Source organism: Sceloporus occidentalis, unplaced genomic scaffold (assembly GCF_023333645.1).
Source record: "Sceloporus occidentalis isolate IW3139 unplaced genomic scaffold, rSceOcc1.0.p SCAF_2, whole genome shotgun sequence".
NCBI lineage: Eukaryota > Metazoa > Chordata > Lepidosauria > Squamata > Phrynosomatidae > Sceloporus > Sceloporus occidentalis.
The window spans coordinates 117,987,629-118,009,298 of NW_028316982.1; positions in this window are offsets into that span (position 1 = coordinate 117,987,629).

Here is a 21,670-nt window from a genome sequence, read left to right on the forward strand (position 1 = left end):
CTCAAGCCCTATTTAAATGAATGGGGCTTGTGCACGTGGCAGCACGACAGCGCACACATGCCATGGGCACATGCCCCATTATTCTCTATGGGATGTGCACCTGCATCATACGTGTATGCTGAAAGCCACATAAAGCGCATCCGCGTATGATGCAGGTGCACTGTACATATTCAAACAGTGAATGACAAAAGTGGAAGAATCAATGAACTTCCAATGTGGGGGCAAGTTGGTTCAATGATGGTCTTTCTGGACTATGTCAATCAAGGCAATTATTTTACCTCTATTATTAGTAAAAACCATCCCAGGAGACTGTAATCAGTTTTAATAGACAGAGTATTGGGTGGGGGGGGGGGAACCTCTTACATAGATTATCAGCTTCCACATTTTCCCATAGATGAGTCTATTTCACAATCAAAGAATAAATAGAACATTTCTCTGAGTGAACTGCATTTGGATTTTGGAGTATTAATCTATGATATTTGTGCATCTGCCAGTGTTCGAGATGTGGAACCTAGCCTTAAAAAATCTAGTTGTGATCATCAAATGCCAGCTTTCAGGCAATCTAATTTCATATCATTTGCTAGAGATTCAGTCCAATGTCAACTGTTCAGTGGAAAGTAACAAAATGGTGATGCCTACCTTTGTAATTATAACATCCATGTATTGCCATTACCAAAATAATGTAGTACATCTTTCCCACTGAGAACTGGACAATAGGGGATCACCAAGGGCCTGAACAGACAGGCCAAAATAAAGCTGCTTTGGGTCACTTTGGTGGTATCCTGTTTAAATGACACATGCATCTTAAGAGGCCAGAAGCTGCACCAAAGCTGTGCTCCAATCCTTAGGACTGAAGCGTGGCTTTAGCACGGCTTCCAGCCTCTTAGGATGCATGCATCATTTAAATAGCACGTTTCCAAAGTGACCCAAAGATGCTTTATTTTGGCCTGTCTGTTCGAGCTCCAAGTTCCCATACTTTAGTGAACCACTGGTGCGTTTGTAACACCAGCTACCATTACATTAACCCCGCCTCAGACACAGCTGCATTTCTACCAACTAAGCACACATCATGCTAAGGAAAGAGGCAAACCTGACAAGCTTCATAAGCTTTACAGTAACAAAATGACTAAAGACTGAATCTAGAACAGGAATCTAAATCTTCATGAATTTTGTTCTCATGGGGAAGAGTCTTTTAAAAAACAGTTTTGCTCCTTTTGTGAATTTCCCAAAGATTATTTGGAGTTTGGAATTTTTTCTGTGCCAAAAAACAAACAATCATGTCTTTTTTCTCCACATAAAACAACAAAGTGCAAGAAACAGCACCTTCTACACAGAAAAGCACATGTCCACACAGAAAACACATTTTCTGCATGTAAAATAGCATCTTCTCTGCAAACAACAACAGGAGCAGCAACAACATATGAGCATTTGTCACCGAGAATAAATCCCAAATAGAAAAGATTCTCACCTTAGAATTTTCCTTGTCAGGTTTTTCTGACACTTGAAAAACTTAATTGAACACTCTTACAATATTTTCAAATATTCTTTCCATCCCTAGTGCAGAGGATAGCATGATCCAGCTCAGCTACACCATATATGTGCCTGCCATTCAATGGGCATTCACTCCTCAGAGTAACTAATCCTGCTGTAACCAAGGGCCTTCAGCTATCCTGATGCCCAAAGGGAATACATGAATGGATGAGATACTCCTTTGGCATGACTCCAGATTCCTTGTGGAAATTAACTGGCTTCACAAAGGCATTATAAATAATTGAACATCAAGGCAGCCTCTTCCCTCTGAAACAATAAGGTATAGCTGAGGCATTTGTAGGGCAGTGTGGAAAACATACTGCAGTCTCTCCCATGCTGCTTTCAGGATGAGCATAAATAAGGCGTAGAGACTGCCAGCGTGCACAGTCTCCTACTCACATGCAGTAGAAACATTTAGGGCAGGAGGAATGCAGCTTTCTCCTACCCCTTCCACATTAAATTCATGCATAATTACTAGAAAACCTTTCTTTCTTTCTTTCTTTCTTCTGCATTTCAGAAGACCATTTTTGACTAAATATATTGGAACCCATCTTTATCAAACATTCATGTGTTGTGTGAGAGATAAAAACAGGAATCCATAATTCATACAGCAGAGTGTATTACCAAGTGTGAATGAGAAGCTGAATATAAATGAGAGACTCCTGAACAATATATTTCTGGGAGGCATCATCTTCAATCATTTACATTATTCACCAGATTTTTCCAGAACTGTAAATCTTATACATATATATTTGGGTTAGTGAGAATGTATATGCAAATACACATAGACAGGCATAAACATGCACATGGAAACAAAGACACACCCAACAACAGATCAACCTGTAAGTCAATCACAAACTTATATATTAAACAAAGAGAGAGAGAGAGAATATGTTTAAATTTCAAAGAGAGAGAGAGGAAACAAACAGAACAGTAATAGGTAGCAGCATCTAACTCGGCATAATATTGAACTGGTACACCAGATGTTATTTTGGCAATGAGATTCTTGCAGCCACTATGCTGGCAAAGCTGACACAGGGCAAATTCTCAAACACTGTGTTAATTTAATACAGGATTGTGCCTATAACAAAGTATTAATTGCAACACATTCTTTTGAAGAGCACAACCGATCTTCATTGAGATTTGGTAAAATGTCTGCATAAAGCTTCTTAGACTTATTCAAGCTTAATTTATACAACTAGAGAGACATAAGAAAGCAAATTCCTGGCCTGTCCCTCCACAGCTCACTTACCTGTATTTGCATGTGGCTGAATATGATTACAGAGTTCCATGACACTAGAAATCATAATAAGGCAGGACTTCTGTTGAGCAGAATTTACATCAGATTTACACCATTGTAACTCAGTTTTTTGGTCATTACAGAATCTGGAATTCTTCACCAACCATGTAATGACACAAATGTCCCCAAATCCATGTTTTAGGCAATGCAGCCCCTGAAACACACCAATTTCGATATTGTTGGAGAATTGGGGAACAGGGGAAATTCATCTATTATCCTGTAGCTGGACATGCTGCAAGGGACCCCAAAGGATACTTGCAGCAAGTACAGATATACAAAAATAGCTGGACACATATTTGATGATCTCCCCTCTCCAGTGATAGGGAACTGATCATGTTTGAGGGGCTGTGACAGTGGGTTTTGAGGAAGTAAAGGTGGGTCTTGAGGGAGTAACATAGGGAGGGGCAGCTGAAGAGACCTAGCAGCTTGACGGAACACCCCTTTCCTAGCCGGATCAGGGCCACAGAAACCACACACCGCAGGCCCAATCTGGCCTTTCCAGGGTGCAAAAAGGAGCCTCAAAAAGTGGTTCCTTTTTGTGCTCTGCAAAGGGCACCATAGCTGTGCTGCTGCAGCTTGGCATCATTCTTTCGCTGCTGTGTTGTATAGACACAGAGCCGGAAGAGCATCATGATGCCACACGCTGTTTGGAGCGGCAAATGGCATCATGGCACCCTGGGGGTGGAGTCAGGGCATGAGTCATCTGGACATGATCCCAGGCTGGCCCTAATGGCTAGTCTGAAGACAGAGGGCCCTAGATACACGTTAAAGGTATGTCTCCCAGTGCAGGATTCAAGTCAAAAATTAGTAAAATTCAAGTAAACTTCACCTCTTAATCAAATTGTTGTTATAATGTGCCATCAAATCGTTCAATCTATGGTGACCCTAAGCAATCATGGGGTTTCCTTGGCAAGATTTGTTCACAGGAGGTTTGTCATTGCTTTCCCTTGAGGCTGAGAGCATGTGATTTGTCGAACATCACCCAGTGGGTTTAATGGCTGAGTTGGGAATGAAACTCTAGTCTCCAGAGTCACACTCCAACACTCAAACCACTATTCCACTCTAGCTTCCAATCAGATTAGCCACACAAAATGAAAAAAAAATAACAACAAAAACAGAGGGCCTTTTCTTTTAATGATTATTCTAGCACATTTCTTTTTGTGGCAAATTCCTCTATGCTGGAATGCCTGGAAGCTGACCCTGTGTAAATGGCTGGGTGGCTTCCAGGCAGCTTCTGGGCTGCTTCCGGGTGGCTTGCAGCATGTGTCATCTGTACACCATGCCCATAAGCTGGCTAAGAAGCCAGCTTTTTATGCCAGTGTGTTCCAGCCTTTTGTTTCCCAAAGCATCTGATGAAATTTCAGAATTCTTGTTGGAGGACTTTGGCTTTGGCTTTTGTTCCCAGAGTGTTCATATGTATGGAAATCAGAGTGTTTAATTGAATTTCAATAATTTTTATCTTGCTTACCAGTTAAAAACAGCAACAAATGATCGAATATCCACATTATAAAGTAGGGAGATTACAAAGTTGGCTCTAAATGTGATTAGGCATTTTCAGTACTTTTTAGTTCAGCATTTTTTTTTACATCACATGATCAACTTTCTGTTCTTTTCACTCACATTTTCAGTCTTTCATTCTAAGTATCATTTTATCATAGTTGTTGCTTTTGCTACACTCCATATTGTTCTGAGGGAGTCAAAATTTCTTAATTTTATTCTTCTCTTTAAGCTTCCTGTATTTATCAGTAGCTGTGCGTATTTGCATTTTTCCTCCTCTGCTTTTTAGCAGAGATTTCTCAAGAGGCTGTTCTTTTTTTTCTCCCTTTATTTTTCTTCTTCTTCATACTGTTATTTGTTCTGGTAATATTTGAATTGTTGTGCTAATGGCCTGCAACTTTACCTATTTTCTTTTGATCTGTTTTTCATCTTTTAATTAATTTATAGATTCCATCTTTTTATTTGAATTTTCTTCCTTTTCTCTCAATTTGCATACTGCTACTGTCCCTCTTTCTTCCAGACTGCAGAACGTTGGAGTTCTTTCAGATTTCTTTGGGGAGAAGCAGACCATCCTGAAGGAGTGGCTTGCCGCCACCCCTTTGAGTGCCAGATCAGGACTGTGCGAACTGCATGCCATAGCCCTGATACAGCTTTTTTCTGGGGGTTCCAAAAAGCTGCAAAATGCCACTTCTTTTTGGCCTATAGAAATGCTGCTCTTGCTGCTGATGCAGCACTTTTCCACACTACTTTTGGTGTGTGGCCTGTGAACGCTGCACCAAAGGAGTACCGTAACGCTGCCTGCTGTGTAGTCAGGCAGGCGTCATGATGCCAGTTTTGGGGTGGCGTCGGGGCATGCATCATCAAAATGCCATGTCTCCATATTGCCTCCAAGCCAGCACTTACTGCTGGTCTGTATAACCTATTTGTTTCATTACTCCCTCATATCCTTTATTAAATCTACCACAATAACTATCAATTTCCAGCTATCAAATATTGTGAAAAATCACAAAAATTTAATTCTGATGCCTCCCCCCACAACATCTTCTTTCCCATATCTCAATTATGCCTGTGTTGTCTTTTTCTTTCACTCCTGTTATAGCCTTCTTTCCTTTTCCAGAAAAAGTTTCAATTGCTGCTTCTCGTTTTTAAATGGCATAACTCTTTGCCAGCTTCATGACTGAGGTTTGCTGACAGTGCCATTTTGCCTACACTTTGGTTTACCACTACACTCACATCTCCATTCCTGCCTTTCTGTATCTTTCTCCAGAATGGGTGCCTCCCAATCTCTCTCTCTTTGTGTGTAAAGAACATATAAAACCTTTCACATGCCTTGAGACTTCAGCCTCCCACTTTCTTTTGCACTTTCCATTTCCCTCCCTGTCTTAATTTCCTTATCTTTTTTTTAGACTGTAAGCCTCTGGGAAGTGATTGTTTTCTTCCACAATAATTATGGCCCGGACAAAGTGTAGTCCTTGAGGTGCTTTACAAATAATAAATATTATTATTATTAATCTCTGTGTAATGAGGACCTCTGTCCTGGAAGGGTGTTCATCCACAGTAGAAATTAATTTTTAGGCTGGGTCTTCACCCAACATTTGTGGCGAGAGCCAATTTTCATCCCTGCTGCAGACTGCAATGCTGTTTTTCTGCTTTTAAAAAAAATCAGCCAACCTGATTTTAAAAAAACCAATTTGTTGCATTTTTGTCAATTTGATGGCATTTTGGTGCATTTGGTGATGGGTTTTGTTACTCAATTTTAGGTTCAAAGACACTGTGGGTGGTTGCAAAAACAAGAGTAAGGAATTATATTTGCAACCTACTGGCCTCATCCCTCCCACACAATAAAGCTATGACAGCCTTTTGGTTTAGGGAGTCCATTTCTCCACTATAGACTTAATGAGAGTAATACTAAGAGTCAGTGCTCCATTATATATTCTATTTGCATATATGCTGGTTTATTGAAGCCTAATAAACCTTCCCCTCCTACATAATTACTTTTGAAATTCAATGTTGTGTTGCCCCAGTCCACACCCTTCTCCCCGTTACACTCTTGTACACACCACTTTCCCCTTTTGTAATTAAAATGGAAAAATCTGTGCATTCGTTTTCTTTACACATTATACAATAACAGAGAAATTAATTAAGAGGTCTATATTTCTATTTCAAGGTTCAAATGTTTTCAATGAGTAGAACGTGCTCTCAAAAATCTGCAGCATCAGCTTAGTCACTTGCACTGCACATGAAACTAGCCCTTCTTTTTCCTCTCTCTCAGATAATTATGAAACAGAAGCAATTTGCTATGATCACTTTCCTCACCTATTAACCATCCCGCATAATAAGTCATCTTTGTATACCTTGGGAATGAGCAACTTTGAGCTGGGCCATGGAACATTTTCCTCCTCTGCTAACACCTTGAACTCCTAGCAGACACATCGTACTGCCATGCTAAAATCTGAGGCCATTTGACACCACACAATTATAGCACTATGATTCCACTTTAAATGCCATGGCAACATCTTATGGAATCGTGGGGGTTTTAGTCTGAAGTCAGGGAACAGGGGATCTCTCTGGCTAAGAATTTCCCCCAAACTTCTCCCTAAGTTCCAAATCTCAGGATTCCATTGGATGGAACCATGACAGCTGATGTACAATCACAGTGTTATAACCAGTTAGTGTGAAAGGGCCCCAGCAATGATATGAGATCATTTCTAATTTAATTTTCAGCTATTTTTTTCTTCCCTTAAGGAAAGAGTAAAACTGTTTCATTTTGCCATGTTTTGGGACTCTTTCAATTGTACTTGGGTCAAATATCTGTCTGGAAAAATGTTGCACTTTGCCCTTGTGATCTGTCTCTAGGAAGATCTCTCTGCCTCCATTCTATTTCCCCCCAAAGGGTGTGCCATTACTGGAATAACACTGAGAGAGTAACTTTATTGTTAAAAACTAAAAGCCGTCACACTTGGATACTGGACCAGCCAGTGAATACAAAAGCAATATAAAAGGATCAAGGCGCAGAATTTCTGGAAAATAATAATAATAAAATAATCCCATCAATAAGATACAGTAATACAACAATAATGATAAAAACATATGACAAATGAGAGTTCTAATCATCACTCCCATCTTGAAAACTAAGTTTAATCTTACTAGCAGCTAAAGCCACCATGGAGGTAATGAATACGTCATTACCAGCCAAAAGAATAAAGATCTGCTGGGAACAAGATCTGTTGGAAAGAGAATGTAAAATATGTTTGAGAAACTTGTGTCTAAGAGCTGCATAAAGAAGGCAATGTAAAAAAAAAGATAATGTTCAGTATTCTCCACTACCCCAGTTTTACAAATACACAATCTTAGGTGGACAGAGGTGTTATTATATTTGCCCGTCAAATAGGCAGAAGGCATACATTGAAACCGTAAGGCTGTGAATGCTTTTCTAAGAGGGGCCATATTGGAATAACGTTACTGTTGGACATGCAAACCCAGGAAATGAAGTGGATGGGGAGGGACCTAGGACATTACTGGATGAGGGGGGAAATATTGTGTAGGTGTTAGTTATGAACGAGTCAAATATATGCTGCTGAAATGGTCTGAGACATCACGATAACAGATAACTTGTTAATTAAGTCTGCCAGATCAGGAGCATCTCAGAGTGTGAGATTTCAAGGTCAAAACTTGAGATCTAGAGACAGGAAGCATATACTGTAAGATGGTCAGAATTTGAATGAAAACCTGTCTCCAGTCTTCCCTCACCATCATCTTACATCTCCAAATCCAGACTGATACCATCAAAATGTCCATTTCTAGGACCTAAAGTTGGTGTTAGACAAAGAAACATATACAAACAGTCAACAATTCTGAGATCCAATCAGACAGTATCAGACAATACTCCCCCCATCCCACATGAACACAACCAGTTAGCATTTCTCCAGCTTTAAAACATCTAAGAAGCATACCCACCCACAGAGCATACCCATCATCTACTCACTCCTTGACCTAAGCAAAACCTAAGTTTTAACCTGTGAAATGTCAGATGGCATGTGATGACTAGTCTTTTATGCTTATTCAACAACAACAACAACATGGCCCAGAACTCCAGCTGTTCAGATAGCCACACTAAACTCATCAGCTGCATAGTACTAGGTGGGAAAGATGTCACAAAGCTCAAAAAATTCCTCATGAACAGTTTTATGCTACCTATTCTAGGCAAAATATCTACATTTTTGATATGAACTCAAGACACCAACTTTCCAAATAGCCAAATAATCCCAGTTCATCAATTTCATAGGACTAGATGGGAGTTATGCAACAAGATACTAACAAAATAACAACAATAATATAAAATTCAAATCACTCATTGTCCAAAATTCCAGTCAGTAACACCTAGCAGACAGTAAAACCAATCACCACCACTATCATCATCATCATCATCATCATCATCATCATCATCATCATCATCGCCATCATCGCCATCATCGCCATCATCATCATCATCGCCATCATCATCATCATCATCTGTATTCTGAACAACGGTTCAGAACACCCACTATCCAGACAGTTATGCCCACCAAATTCACCAGTTGTGCAAGACCAACTGGGAGAGATATAACAAACCACAAAAATTCAACAAAACCTACCTTCTTATAGACTTTCCAGGGAAAACATCTGTATTACAGAAAATAGGCTGGGGCACCAACATTTTAGGGAGCCATGCCCATCAAATTCACCATTCACAGAAGACTAGATGGAAGTGATGCAAGAAGCCCCCAAAATTCCACAGGAACTTTCTTCTTCTATCAGTTCCAGACAAAATATTTGTATTCCAGAAAATGGCCTAGAATGGGAATTTCCCAAGTAACCATGCTCACAACCCCACACAGATGGCAATGATACATGCAGCAAAAATCCCACAGAAACCACCTTGTTGTATCTTTTCCAGAAAAAAACATCAGTATTTCAGAAAATGGCCCAGAATACCAGCTTTCGAGGGAGCCATGTGCTCCAAATTTACCAGTTGCATAAGGCGGGATGGGAAGGTTGCAACAAGCCACAAATAAACCCATAAACACCACCTTCATGCACTGATTCTGGGCAAACACCCACATTCCAGAAAATAATACAGACTGCCAACTTTCCAAGAAGCTACCCTCACCCAATTAAATAATCACACAGAGCTAGATAGGTGTGATGCAAGAAACCACACAAACACACACACACACACACAAATCTACAAGAAAACCTGTCTTCCACCCGTCTGTACATGGTTTCCTGGAAAGCTGGCATTCAGGCCATATTTTAGAGCATGTTTGCCTTGAACAGGTATTAAGAAGTGGTTTCTGTGATATTTTTCCTCACATATTGCATCATGCCCATCCATGGATTTGTTGAAATTGGCCATCTAAAAATGTAGGTGTTCTGGATCACTTTACAACACAAATGTCTTGCCCAGAATAAGTAATAGAAAGTAGCTGTTGAGTGATTTGTGACTCATGCCATTACTCTCATCTAGTCTTGTGCATCCATTGAATTTGATGGGCTTGGCGACCTGAATAGTTGGTGCTTCTGATCGGTTTCTGGAATCTAACTGTTTTGCATGGAACGGATACAAAAAGGTAGTACCTGTGGAATTTATGTGTGATCAAGGGTCTTTCATATGTGGGCTCAAGAGAGGAAAATCAAGATCACTCGATTTGCTGGTCCATAACAAGTTTCCAGGAAATAAAATATTGTTGTATTCAATGGCCACAAATATGACACTGGTCCCTTGCCCAGTGGGGAAAATAACCTTGCTGGGTCCACAGATCACATAGCTTAAGGAAAACTGTTCTAAATGACCTCTTCAGTTTCTCTCTTTCCATTTGCAATGTGAAGATAATAATGTGGCCTATCTCTCTGAAGCATTATAAAAATGCTGCTTCTGTATACACATTATGAAAACTGCTGTAGAAATTAAGTAAAAGCCAACCACTAGTCTCTAGATTCTAGTAAACGACAAGTGCACCCTTGCTCATGATAGCCCATTTGCATTTTCTCTAATAATGACAATAATTTCCTTTTCATCTGCTGTGAGGGGGGAAAAAGGAAAAGATTTTCACTCTTTAAAACGCTAATCATTTTCAGGTACTGTATGGCAAACAGCAAGATTCACATTGAATCCTATTACAGCATTACTCCTGACAGCTTACAACTCAGACTATTAAACATTCATCAATAAAAATTTAACATCCCATCTTCTCTTTGATATCCTCAACTGCTCGCATAAGACAACAAGGCTTTCCACAACTCAGTTTGATGGCAGGACATCAAAGCTGCCTCCACAGCTAGCCCACTTCAAGCTCTTTCGTGTATTTAGAAAGCAGAGTTGTCACTTGGGATCAGAGCGAGTAATGCAGGAGCACTGCACTGGCTCATGTGTATATATAATCCATCATCCTGTGGCATTTGGTACTGTGCATCTGCATTGTTCCTATACTCTGACATCCAAAACTTCTTTCTCACACCCACTATCCTGCAGTTTACACTGAATCAAGAGGAGGGAAATAGATAGGGTTTCCACACTTTTTCAATGACTGACGAAAATACGTTTTCCCCAATGGTAATGACAGCCCTACTTTAGGTGGCCATTGTGGGTATGAAAGTTTCACAACCCCATATTTCTATATCATTTTCTGATGAACTTTTGTCTAAAAACAATTAAAAACCTATTAATTTTTACCTGTCTTAAAAAAAACTTCACCCCCAAATTAAAAAGAACAGAATACACGATTTCTCCTTAGAAACAACATAGTAGCCTATTTATTTATCACATAACAAAATGTACTGTTGTACTATAAACATTTAAACACTATACCTTTACAAAAACCAACATTTTTTTTCATTTCTTATTACGTAAGATGAACTGTAGTTGCAGTTTGTCCTTGTCTTTGCAAATTTCATATAGTTCTTGCATCTTTCTGCACATTGGTTGTTTCTTGGTATTTCTATAACTGATGGCTCCTGTTTCCAGTGATTCATCAGTTTTTGCAGAGCTTTATTGTAAGGTGTCAGCACTGCAGACAAGTTTTCAAAATCACTTTCATTATATATTTGATCTGTGAACCAATAATCTGCCCACTCATACGAAATAAATCTGCAAACTTTGGCCCAGTACAGACTGGCGCTTTATGCTGGCCTGGGGCCGATTTTAGGGCTCCATAGGGCTAGGCGTCCATGCGCGCCCCGCTCTACTTTTGGCACCTATGCTCCATCTTGCCGCACCCCCGTCCACATGGGGCGTGTGATGATGATGCATGGGCATCTGAGTGCCCAAAAGGCGCTCACCGGAAGCATCATCATTATGGAGTGCGGGCACCATTATGACGCCCTTAAAAAGAAGCCATCTGGAGCGGCTCCTTTTTAGGGAGCATGTTGGTGTTGCGCCATGTGACTGGCGCGGCACCGACCAGGGGCAAAACCGGGCGGCATGGAGCTGCCCATCTGTATCCCCCATTCTGCAAAGTAGTTCTTGTGGATGGTATTAAAATAAACACCAGGGCCTGTTACAGACTGCCAAAATAAAGCTGCTTCGGGTCTCTTTGGAGGTATGCTGTTTAAATGATGCATGGGTCCTAAGAATCCTGAAGCTGCACCAAAGCTGCACTCCAGTGATTAGGAATGGAGTGTGGCTTTGGCGCAACCTCCGGACTCTTAGGACCCATGCATCATTTAAACAGCATACCTCCAAAGAGACCCGAAGCAGCTTTATTTTGGCAGTCTGTAACAGGCCAATGATAGCAACAATTGCTCTTGAATTCAACTTGCCATAATTGATGTTCAGGATTTTGTAAAAGTTGATGAAAGGAAGATTACCTTTTTCTTCGTAGAATCGGAAAATCCATGTTAAATTACAATATATACTGCACTACATAATATACTTCGTATACACTAATACAAATTTTTGATTTGGGGTTGACCTTTTTTAAAAAATTTAGGAGAATTAACACTTTTTTATTTGTTTTTAAGCAAAAGTTCATCTATTTATGATACAGGAAACATTAAAAAAAAGTTAAACTTTCATATGCCTAGTGGCCATACTCTGGAAAACTTGGAGTGATCAACATTTGCCTGCCTGATTGCAGTTTGCAATGTATGCAGACTTCCGGTTTGCTTGCTTTGCTATATTCTCTCTCTTCTTGCATCAGTCTAACTTGCAGCCTTCTTCTCTTTTCTCCCTTTCCTCCTTTAGATCATCTATTTGATTATTCAAGCCCTTTTTATGTTTACAAAGAAGACTAGAGTATTTCTCTTCTCTGCTAGGCTCTCTCTCTGTGTATGTGGGCATGGAACAAGTTATGTTCAGCTTCTACCTTGCCAATCTGATTTCTTTGCTAGAGGAAACAATTATTTCCCAAATTTCCTGACAGTTTCACAGTATGATACTACAATCCTTGCAAACCATTCTGAGAACACTATAGTAGTGGCAAGCTGAACATGGGGCACTAATTATATCTTTAGTTTCAGGGATCTCTTGTTGTGTGGTGCTTTATAGGTACACAGCTATAACTTGGCCTCAGAAACATCTGATATGGTCATATATTTCTACAGAACTGGGGAATTTTCAGGTGCCTGGCATTTTTGATGGTACCCCCAAGTTGCATGTTTTTAGTGGGATCTACTATGATGTTCTGGAACTGCTGTGTGCATGTTTTCTACACAGGAAATAATGTTTCCTCCATAGAAATTGGTATTTCCAGAGAAGAAAAGCTTAGCATCCCATTGCACTGTACATTGCCCAGGAAAGAGAGCCCTAAATTGGAGGAAAGAACTTGGTGCTGTTATGTATTGGGTCATCTGGGACAGGAATCAATTTTAGTCTGCCTCCTTAGTATACACCCGTGAATGAATTCATTTGATTTACTGTTGTTTTACTGGTATGGGCTATACCACAGAGGTACAGATTCATATTCTGTTTTAACAATGTAGCACCCCCTCTTCTCAAGAATATATGCAGAAGATTCAGTCTGACCTGAAGACTAGCATGGGAAAAGGGGCTCTCTACCCGCTCCACAGTTTCCATCTGGATTTAAATCACTTTGTTTCATGTGGCTAATGAACATCTTGGAGGGGTCTCTCTCTTTCTCTCTCTCCCTCCTTCTCTCTCTCTCTGATTCCTACCTACCTTCTTTAGGTGGTAGGAGGGGTACCAGAGTAAAGTCCTCTTGGTGATGAGATAGGGCAGGGATCACCTGGCTCACCCTGACCCAACATCAGTAATAATCCTCTTGCTCCTTCACCACACAAAGTCCCAGTGATGTTAAATCTGCTTCTCTGCCACACCATCTGTATTAATGCTGAAGAGGTAATTTTCAATCTGATATTCTGACAGCCATGTGCAAATATGAATTCTTGTTCAAGACCATTATTATCAGTGTGCCTTGGTTCTCAGATTCAGAATCAGTGTTGATCTTGAGTAGGAATAGATTTTTTTTGGTGAAAAATGAGTTTTTTCTGTTCTCTTTATGAAGAAATATGCACAATTTGGTGAGTTTTTAATCAAAAGAATAAATTGAAAATCTCAACTGTTCCTCCACTTGAGTCCTAACAATAACTATGACCTCTGGAAATGTTGGATTGAAGAAACCTGTATGTACAGCACTGTGAAAATTTACAGCACTTTATAAATAAAGTATAATAATAATAATAATAATAATAATAATAATAATAATCCATATAGTCAGCCACTGCCACACCCAAAGTGCCAGTTGATTATACTTTTATCCAAAGTTCACAAACAATTAAGAGACAATGACTGCTTATATATCTCCCTACCCATTTCTCTTTGCAAAATTTATACATGTACACATGTATGTACATGTGCATATTCAAACACACACACACACACAGACATCAGCTGGAAAAGAAATTCACCTCTGCCTATGAAAACATCTGTTTTGTACCTCTGAAAACTGGCAAGAGGATGAAGATATCTAGTCTCAGAAATCTGTACATTTCTGAGTCTTGAAGTGTATTTTGGTGGGGGAAATTACACAAAACCATGTGGATATTTTAAAAATGTGCTCTAAAATGTATATATTTGATAAATGCACAATAATACATACATTAGTAATCATGTATAAAAATATATTATATTGAGAAAATGCACAAAATTAGCCATGAACACCTGTGTAAGAAGAGGAAAAAAATAGTCTTGCAACCCAAAATGGAACCATGTTGGGATAAAAACACTCATCGGATTCTGAGAAATGCAACAAAGGTGAGATTGACAGGATTTCACATTTACACACAGAGCAACTCAACCAAAAAGACACACATAGTGCACATGAGAGATGAAATTGAGAGGGTAAGGAACGTCGACCATCTCATTTTTCTAGTCTGGAAGAATTTGTTGCAGAGCCAATGATTAGCTACCTCCTTCAACATTTTATAGATGTAACCCAGGGCTTGTAACAAAAACAAGAAATCTCCTGCTGTGAATGGTGTGCATTACTGAATAAAGCATCACTTCCCATACAGCTTGGAAAGTGGAAAAAGCAGACAATACATAAGCAATAATTTTAAATCACATAATCACAGACAAGCAGAATCAATGATGCACATCTGGAATAGCAGGTCTTAAAGGCACATTGCCAGTATAAAACCAACCGTAGGAGAAGAAGAAATCATATTGACTGGAAATCTAACTCAGTAGAGTGGACATTAAGGCTTCTGATTCAGTTCCATGAATACTTGTTTTAGGTCTTTCTTACCTTTTATAAGATTCTGCTATATTGAGAACTTGAATTAACCCTGGGAGATCTGGTTTCAATTTCTGCCGTAGACATAGCCTTATGCTGGTCTTATTAAAACTCTTATGTTTTCTTTGACATTCTTCAGATATTTTATCAAACCAGAAACTTCTAAATACACCTTAGATTTTTTAGTCATAATTCAGTTGCAATCCAAATGCTGGCAGAGTGTGAGGTCTGGGCACTTAGTGGGCATTAAATCTATTTCCCAAATATCCAAAGGACACCTTTTCCTTGACCTCTTAACAGATATCACCTGAATAGGGTTGCCATAATTCTCTTCCACAAAATGTAGGAAAAATGTAGGGCAAGATATAAGAAAGATGTAGGACAAACTGTAGGATGTTCAAGAAAAAATGGAGGACATGAGCAACTAAAAGCCAAAAACATTAATAAAAAATTAATATAAATCCATGCTTTTCAGTCATGCTCAGAATGGAGGACATTTTGACATTCTTTTTGGACAGAAGATTAGAATGTAGCTTTGTGTGGTTTGTCTGTTGGACTAGGACTTTGGAGACCAGGGTTCAATTCTCTGCCTATTGGATGACATTCAGCAAGTTAAACTGTCAGCCTCAGCAGGCGGCCATGGAAAACCTCCTCTGAACAAATCTTGCCAAGAAAACCCCAGGATAGTTTCACTTTAGGTTCTCCATAAAAGTTAGAAAACAACTTGAAGGTACACAGCAAGCCGGGGCCAAAGGAAATGGGAGGGGCTATGTCTGGAGGTCTGGGGACCTGCTGCTTCATTGCCCCCCATCATCTCCTTCCCCCTTTACCCAGTGGCATATCAAAGTGGGGAGAAGGAGCTGTGCAAGGAGGTGGAAGTGCTCCAGGGGACCATGGCTATCCTCTGGAGGACAACGGAGCAGACTCTCCTGAGGGCCAGCCCTGGTTGAGGTGGCAGAGGAGAAGGAAGAGGAGGCTGGCCCTGGCCATCCGTTGCCCCATGACTGACACCTCCTGCTGTTGCTGTTGCTGCTGTTGCTGCTGCTTCTGCTGCCGCCCTCCACTCAGACATGGCATGGCCCCGCCACAACCACTACTACCACCAGGCCTCAGCTTCGGTGGGAAGAGAGAGAGAGAGAGATCTATTAAATTGTAAAACCTGCAGCTCTTGAGTTAATTTCAGGGAGCAATGCCAAAGACACTATTTGTACCCCAAAAGAAAGAGAAACCTTAATGGAGAACATATGAAACTCGTCAAGGAGTTAAAGACAGATAAGAAGTAAAAGTTGACAGAAATAGTGTTAGAGCCCTGAATGCAACTGTTCAACAAGTTTCCTCTGGATATGTAAAATGCACTGAAAAACGATCTTTACGAATTGATGAAAAGTTGAACTCAAATTTCTATACAGTCAGCCCTTTGTATCCACAGATTCAACCATCCATGGTTGAAAAGCAAACCTTAATTTTTCCATTTCACATAAGGGGCATCTTAGTATGCCATTGTATTTAATGGGACCTGAGCATTCATGGATCTTGGTAACGATGGGGAGTCCTGGAACCAAACCCCAAACTAAGGGCCCACTTTATATAACTAGTGGACATGTTATGGCTTCCACAGTAGCAGGACTCTGCCCTAGGCAAGATCCTTCACACACACACCCCCAGCAGTTTCTTGTAGCTTCTTTGCCAAGGGATTAGTGAATATTCTCTGTGTTTTAATTCAGTTGTTAAAGGAGATATCTAAGGCATTAAACATTAGGGCCCATTACAGAGGGGCAAAAAGTATGTGCTTGGCACATACTAGGGTTAGAAAGGGGTGTCCTTTCCAGACGCCCCTAACCCTAGTACATGCCAAGCGCGTACAAAATGGTGGCGCCCATTCTACATGGGCGCCGCCATCTTGACATCGCAGATGCCTAGCGTCCGCACATCGTGCAGTGGAAATGACGCCGCGAGTGTGCCATTGGCAACTTGCGGCGCCATTTCCGTGCCACAAGAAGAAGCTACATTTTGCAGCTTCTTTTTTGTTGCATCCGGGAATCGCACGGTTTGTCCGCTGCGATTCCTGGACACAGCAACCAGTGGCACCAGCAGACCGCCCTTTTTGGGCAGTCTGTAAAGCGCCTATCACTCCAAATAGAATCAGTTACTTTGCTATCTCCTTTAAAGTTTGGACTAAAGCCTGGAAGAATCCACTGATACGAGAGCCGCTACCTAGTGCTGCCTCCTGATCTGCCTGACCCTCCACTCTCTGTCCGTAGACATCCACACGCAAATGGACTGAGTTTGGAAACAAGTTAGAAATACTAACAAGATAGTCTACAGTGCTTCAGGCTTGAAAGTAAACTCTCCATTTATCATTGTAATTGTTTAATATATATATATTTGCAGAGAGAAACTATGAGTCATGTACATTACATTTTATCTTGGATGATTATGTATCCAAATCAAGTATCTTGGGTGATAAGGATAGTGAAATGGTTATCAGAGATGCCGGAAGCACAATCAGATTCAGTCCAGTGTAGATATAGATAGGAAGGAAAAATTTAATAAAAATCAAAGCCAGGCTTTTCTGCCTGCTTACAACTTGATTATGCCAAAGAGGTTCTGCATTTTCATATTCTTTGCTGACAACTGTTCTTATCTGTTCATTTGGATTGTAAACTCTTACAGGCTCTTCACTAAGATTTTCAACAGTAATTATGAACCCTCAGTGCAGAAATGGGATAATATTTCACAAAACTGTATATATTTTGTGAGGCAGTATATGTCTGTTCTTAAACACTGCAAACAAATAGCAGAGAAAGATGTGTGTGTGTGTGTGTGTGTGTTGTGTGCCTCTGAATCATTTCTGACTTATGGGTACCCTCATGTGATGGAGCTTTCTTGGCAAGATTTGTTCAGATGAGGTTTGACATTGCCTTCCCTGAAGCTGAGAGCACATGACTTGCCCAAAGTCACCAAGTGAGTTTCATGGCTGAACTGGGAATTGGCCCCCGGTCTTCAGGGTTGTAGTCCAACACTCAAACCACTACACCACACTAGATCTCTAGAAAGATGGGTACTTTTCAACTTTTTGGTGTTCTTGCCCAAATGCAATTGGACATATGAGTCTTGGTTTGTTCCAGCAGGGTTTATTTTCTCATGTCATTGAGTCATGGGTTTTCCTCATTTTGGAGGTCATCTCCTCCATGTGGGAAAAATTGTGAGTCAGTTTTTGGTGTCTATTATACACGTTTAATATTTTTACTACCCAAACCACACTCTTCACAACCACAATCTTGGGTTTTATTTAAAACATGTAATTTGTGGTGTAATTTCTTATCCCAATGATAATTTCAATCCATTACAGTAAAGGCTACATGGCAGGAAGCTGAAATTTAAGGGAATTGTTTACAGCTCTCCAGGGGGAGAGTCAAGGTGGTGTCGTGGTTTGAGTTTTGGATGGTGACTCTGAAGACCAGGGTTCAAATCCCCATTCAGTCAAGGGAACCCACTGGGTGACCGTGGGCAAATCATATTCTCTCAACCTCAAAAGACAAATGAGACCCCCCCTCCCCCTTGAACAAATCTTGCCAAGAAAATACCATGATAGGATCCTCTTAGGGTCACGCTAAGTTGGAAATGATTTGAAGACATACAACAATAATCCAGGGATTTTTTATTTTTTTATTTATTTATTTATTTTGGTAAAATGACCTTTCTTATAGGTCTACTGCTGCACATATTCCACAAAACAAAATTCTTCTGCAGGGCTAAAATATCCCTGCGCAGTGCTTATAAGTCTGAAATGAACTTTTGTTTCAGAATTGGAAATTCTCGTAGAAATGAAAACAAACCTAGTGAAGGAAATCTACAAATAAAGGTTGGGCCCCCGGAAATCTGTGGTTTCCAAAAGAGAGGCTATGGCTTAGGAAACCCAAACTCCAGGTCAGTTTCCAGAAGGCCCTTGCTTCACACTCCCCCAAAGCTGGTGGTCCGGATGGTCAGCAGCTGTTCTCTCCACCCCAAACAGATTCCTGCTTCCTGTTCAATGATTAAGTAAATGCCTTCTGTTTTAGTTTACCTAATGCAATGAAAATGAGACAGAAGGCAAGTGCCTCCCCATCATTGAGAACCTGATGGCTGCGTAATTACGGGAATCTATGATACATATTTCAGATTTGCCATCTGATATAATAGAAAGTCATGGTTTAAATAAACAAATTCTGCCTAATTAGTACTAATTAAGTTAAAAATAAGGGGCATGTGCTCTCCAAGCCTTATTAATAAATGGATGTGTTCCTTTGGCGAGCCTGTTGTTTACCTTCTATCTGTCATCCTTTGGTTGTGACAAGTAAATTGATTTAGCTAAAGCAATAAAAATATCAAAAGGCCTGTTGTACTCATTATTTAGGGTTAGGAAAACAAACAGTAATTTTAGAGAATACTCATATAGCCAATGGTTATTTGCCTGAGATCTCTGGTAGGAATTCCCAGTGTGTGTGTCAGAGCACACTGGGATGCATGAAGAGAACACTTAGTGTGTCATGAGAAATAATAGGTTAAATAATGAACATACTCCACCCACAAAGGAGGTTTCCTACTGTGTCTCTGTGTGATTGATTGCTCCAGCCTTGTCTTCCTCCATTTAACCTTCACAGAGGTCAAATAATCTAACCAAACTGCTGATTCGCATTGGATGAATCATTCAGTCACTCCTGATGCAGAAACACAGCAGCATTATCCACCCACTGTGAAGGCTGCTTGTTGCAATTCTAATATGTGCCCTTTCTATTGGATTGCTTCCTTCTAGCTCTGAAGAGTAACTCATCCAGAGGCACAGAAAGTGGTCTCTCTCTGAAGATTTTTGTCTCCATTTTTCACATTAAAACAGTGACTTGAGAGTAAGAGTGGAGTCTGGCTCCACTTTTAATTCAGGAAAAATAGTTTGGGAAACATTGATCTAAGGAATAAAAGTGTAAGAGCTACAGTGCCTCTGATAATTAAACACAACACCCTTTCCTCTGGTGTAATGGAAAAATTATGGCTGAGGAAAAAGGCATCTATCCAGAAGATAAGTGGAAGCATGCCAGGGGCATAAAGGCAACAGGGTAAAGGAGAGCCAAAAAGGCCCACCCAAAGAGAAGTTTTGCAAAGGGAAAATGATTCACAGCTTTGCAGTCATTCTTGCATTTTTTCATATTTGCCTAAAAAATGGAGAGAGACAGAGACAGAGACTAAGGCAGATCACGAAGTCAGTAGATGAACATTATAGACTCCCCCCCCCCCCCCGCTTTAAGTGACAAAAAAACTGCATGGGAGCATAAATTCTTGTAGGAGTTCATTCAGCTCTATGTCAGAGGGAAAAAAGCAATCTAAAATGTACAATTCCCATCTCATGTTCTGAGTCCGTCAGCCATTTTGTGATATATTTCTGGCTATCTGAACTGATGCATACAAGGGAAGCACACTGATGCCAAGAAGGCAAATGTGTATGCGTGTACATACATAGATTTATAGATGCAAGGCTGTAGATAAGTACTGATGAATGGGCTTGATTTTGAAATGGCTTCATTGGCCTGTATTGGATAATTCCATTGTATTTGTGTGAGCTCCAGTGAGTTTCCCTTGAGCACCAGGAAGAAAATTATGCATTTGTAAAGCATTAAGCAACCCATTGAAATCATCGCTCCCAAATGTTGAGAAATGGTGTTACAGAAACTTAGTTGACTGGTGGGTAACCTTTGGTTGGGAGGGCGAAGAACCACATTTACAGTTGGACGATTTTCCATGGGTGACATTCATGTCAAAAGAAGGTGAAGCCAAAGCCAAAGCCAAAACCCATAAATAAATAAATAAATAAATCCTGGTGGCATGGTGGTTAAATGCCACTACTGCAGCCACAAGGTTGACTCAGCCTTCCATCCTTTTGTAGGTCAGTAAAATGAGTACCCAGCTTGTTGGGGGAAATTGGTTTACAGTTTGCAAACTGCTTACAGAGTGCTGAGTTCACTGATAAGCAGTATAGAAATGTACATGTTATTGCTAAACAAAGAAAGAAAAGCATATCCAGAGCCGAAAGGGGCCAATCTTTATTTACACCCTCCAACTTTATTTATATCCTCCAACGTGACAGAGAGATCTGTCCAACATAAAATGCTAGCATTTATTTCTTGGATTTTCCTGCACCCCTTTCTTTTTGCTCAGGCTCCTTACTTTTCTTGGAAAGCACCAATCAAGAATTCAATCTAGAGTAAAAAAAGTATCCATTTTGCTTTCTTCCAGTTTTGCTTTCTCTGGGTGTCAAGTGTTTTCCCCCTTTCTATTCTCCCCCACCCATTGCCAATGAAATGAAACCTGCAATAATTTTCTTCCTTCTTTTCATTTTTGTTTCTTTTAATTCCCCCTTCACAAACGAGACTCAATTTACATATTGATTTTTCTCCAAACAACCCCATCTCTACCAGTACACTGACTTTTAATTTAAAATTCACTTCTCACCCATTCAGAGCATCTGTCAGTCACATCAGCTGTTAAGCAAACATACTTTTGGCTTCTGCACTCAGAGGCAGCAGCCAGAGAGACTTGGAAGTAACAGCAGCCATCTTGTCACTCTCCACAGCTACTAATC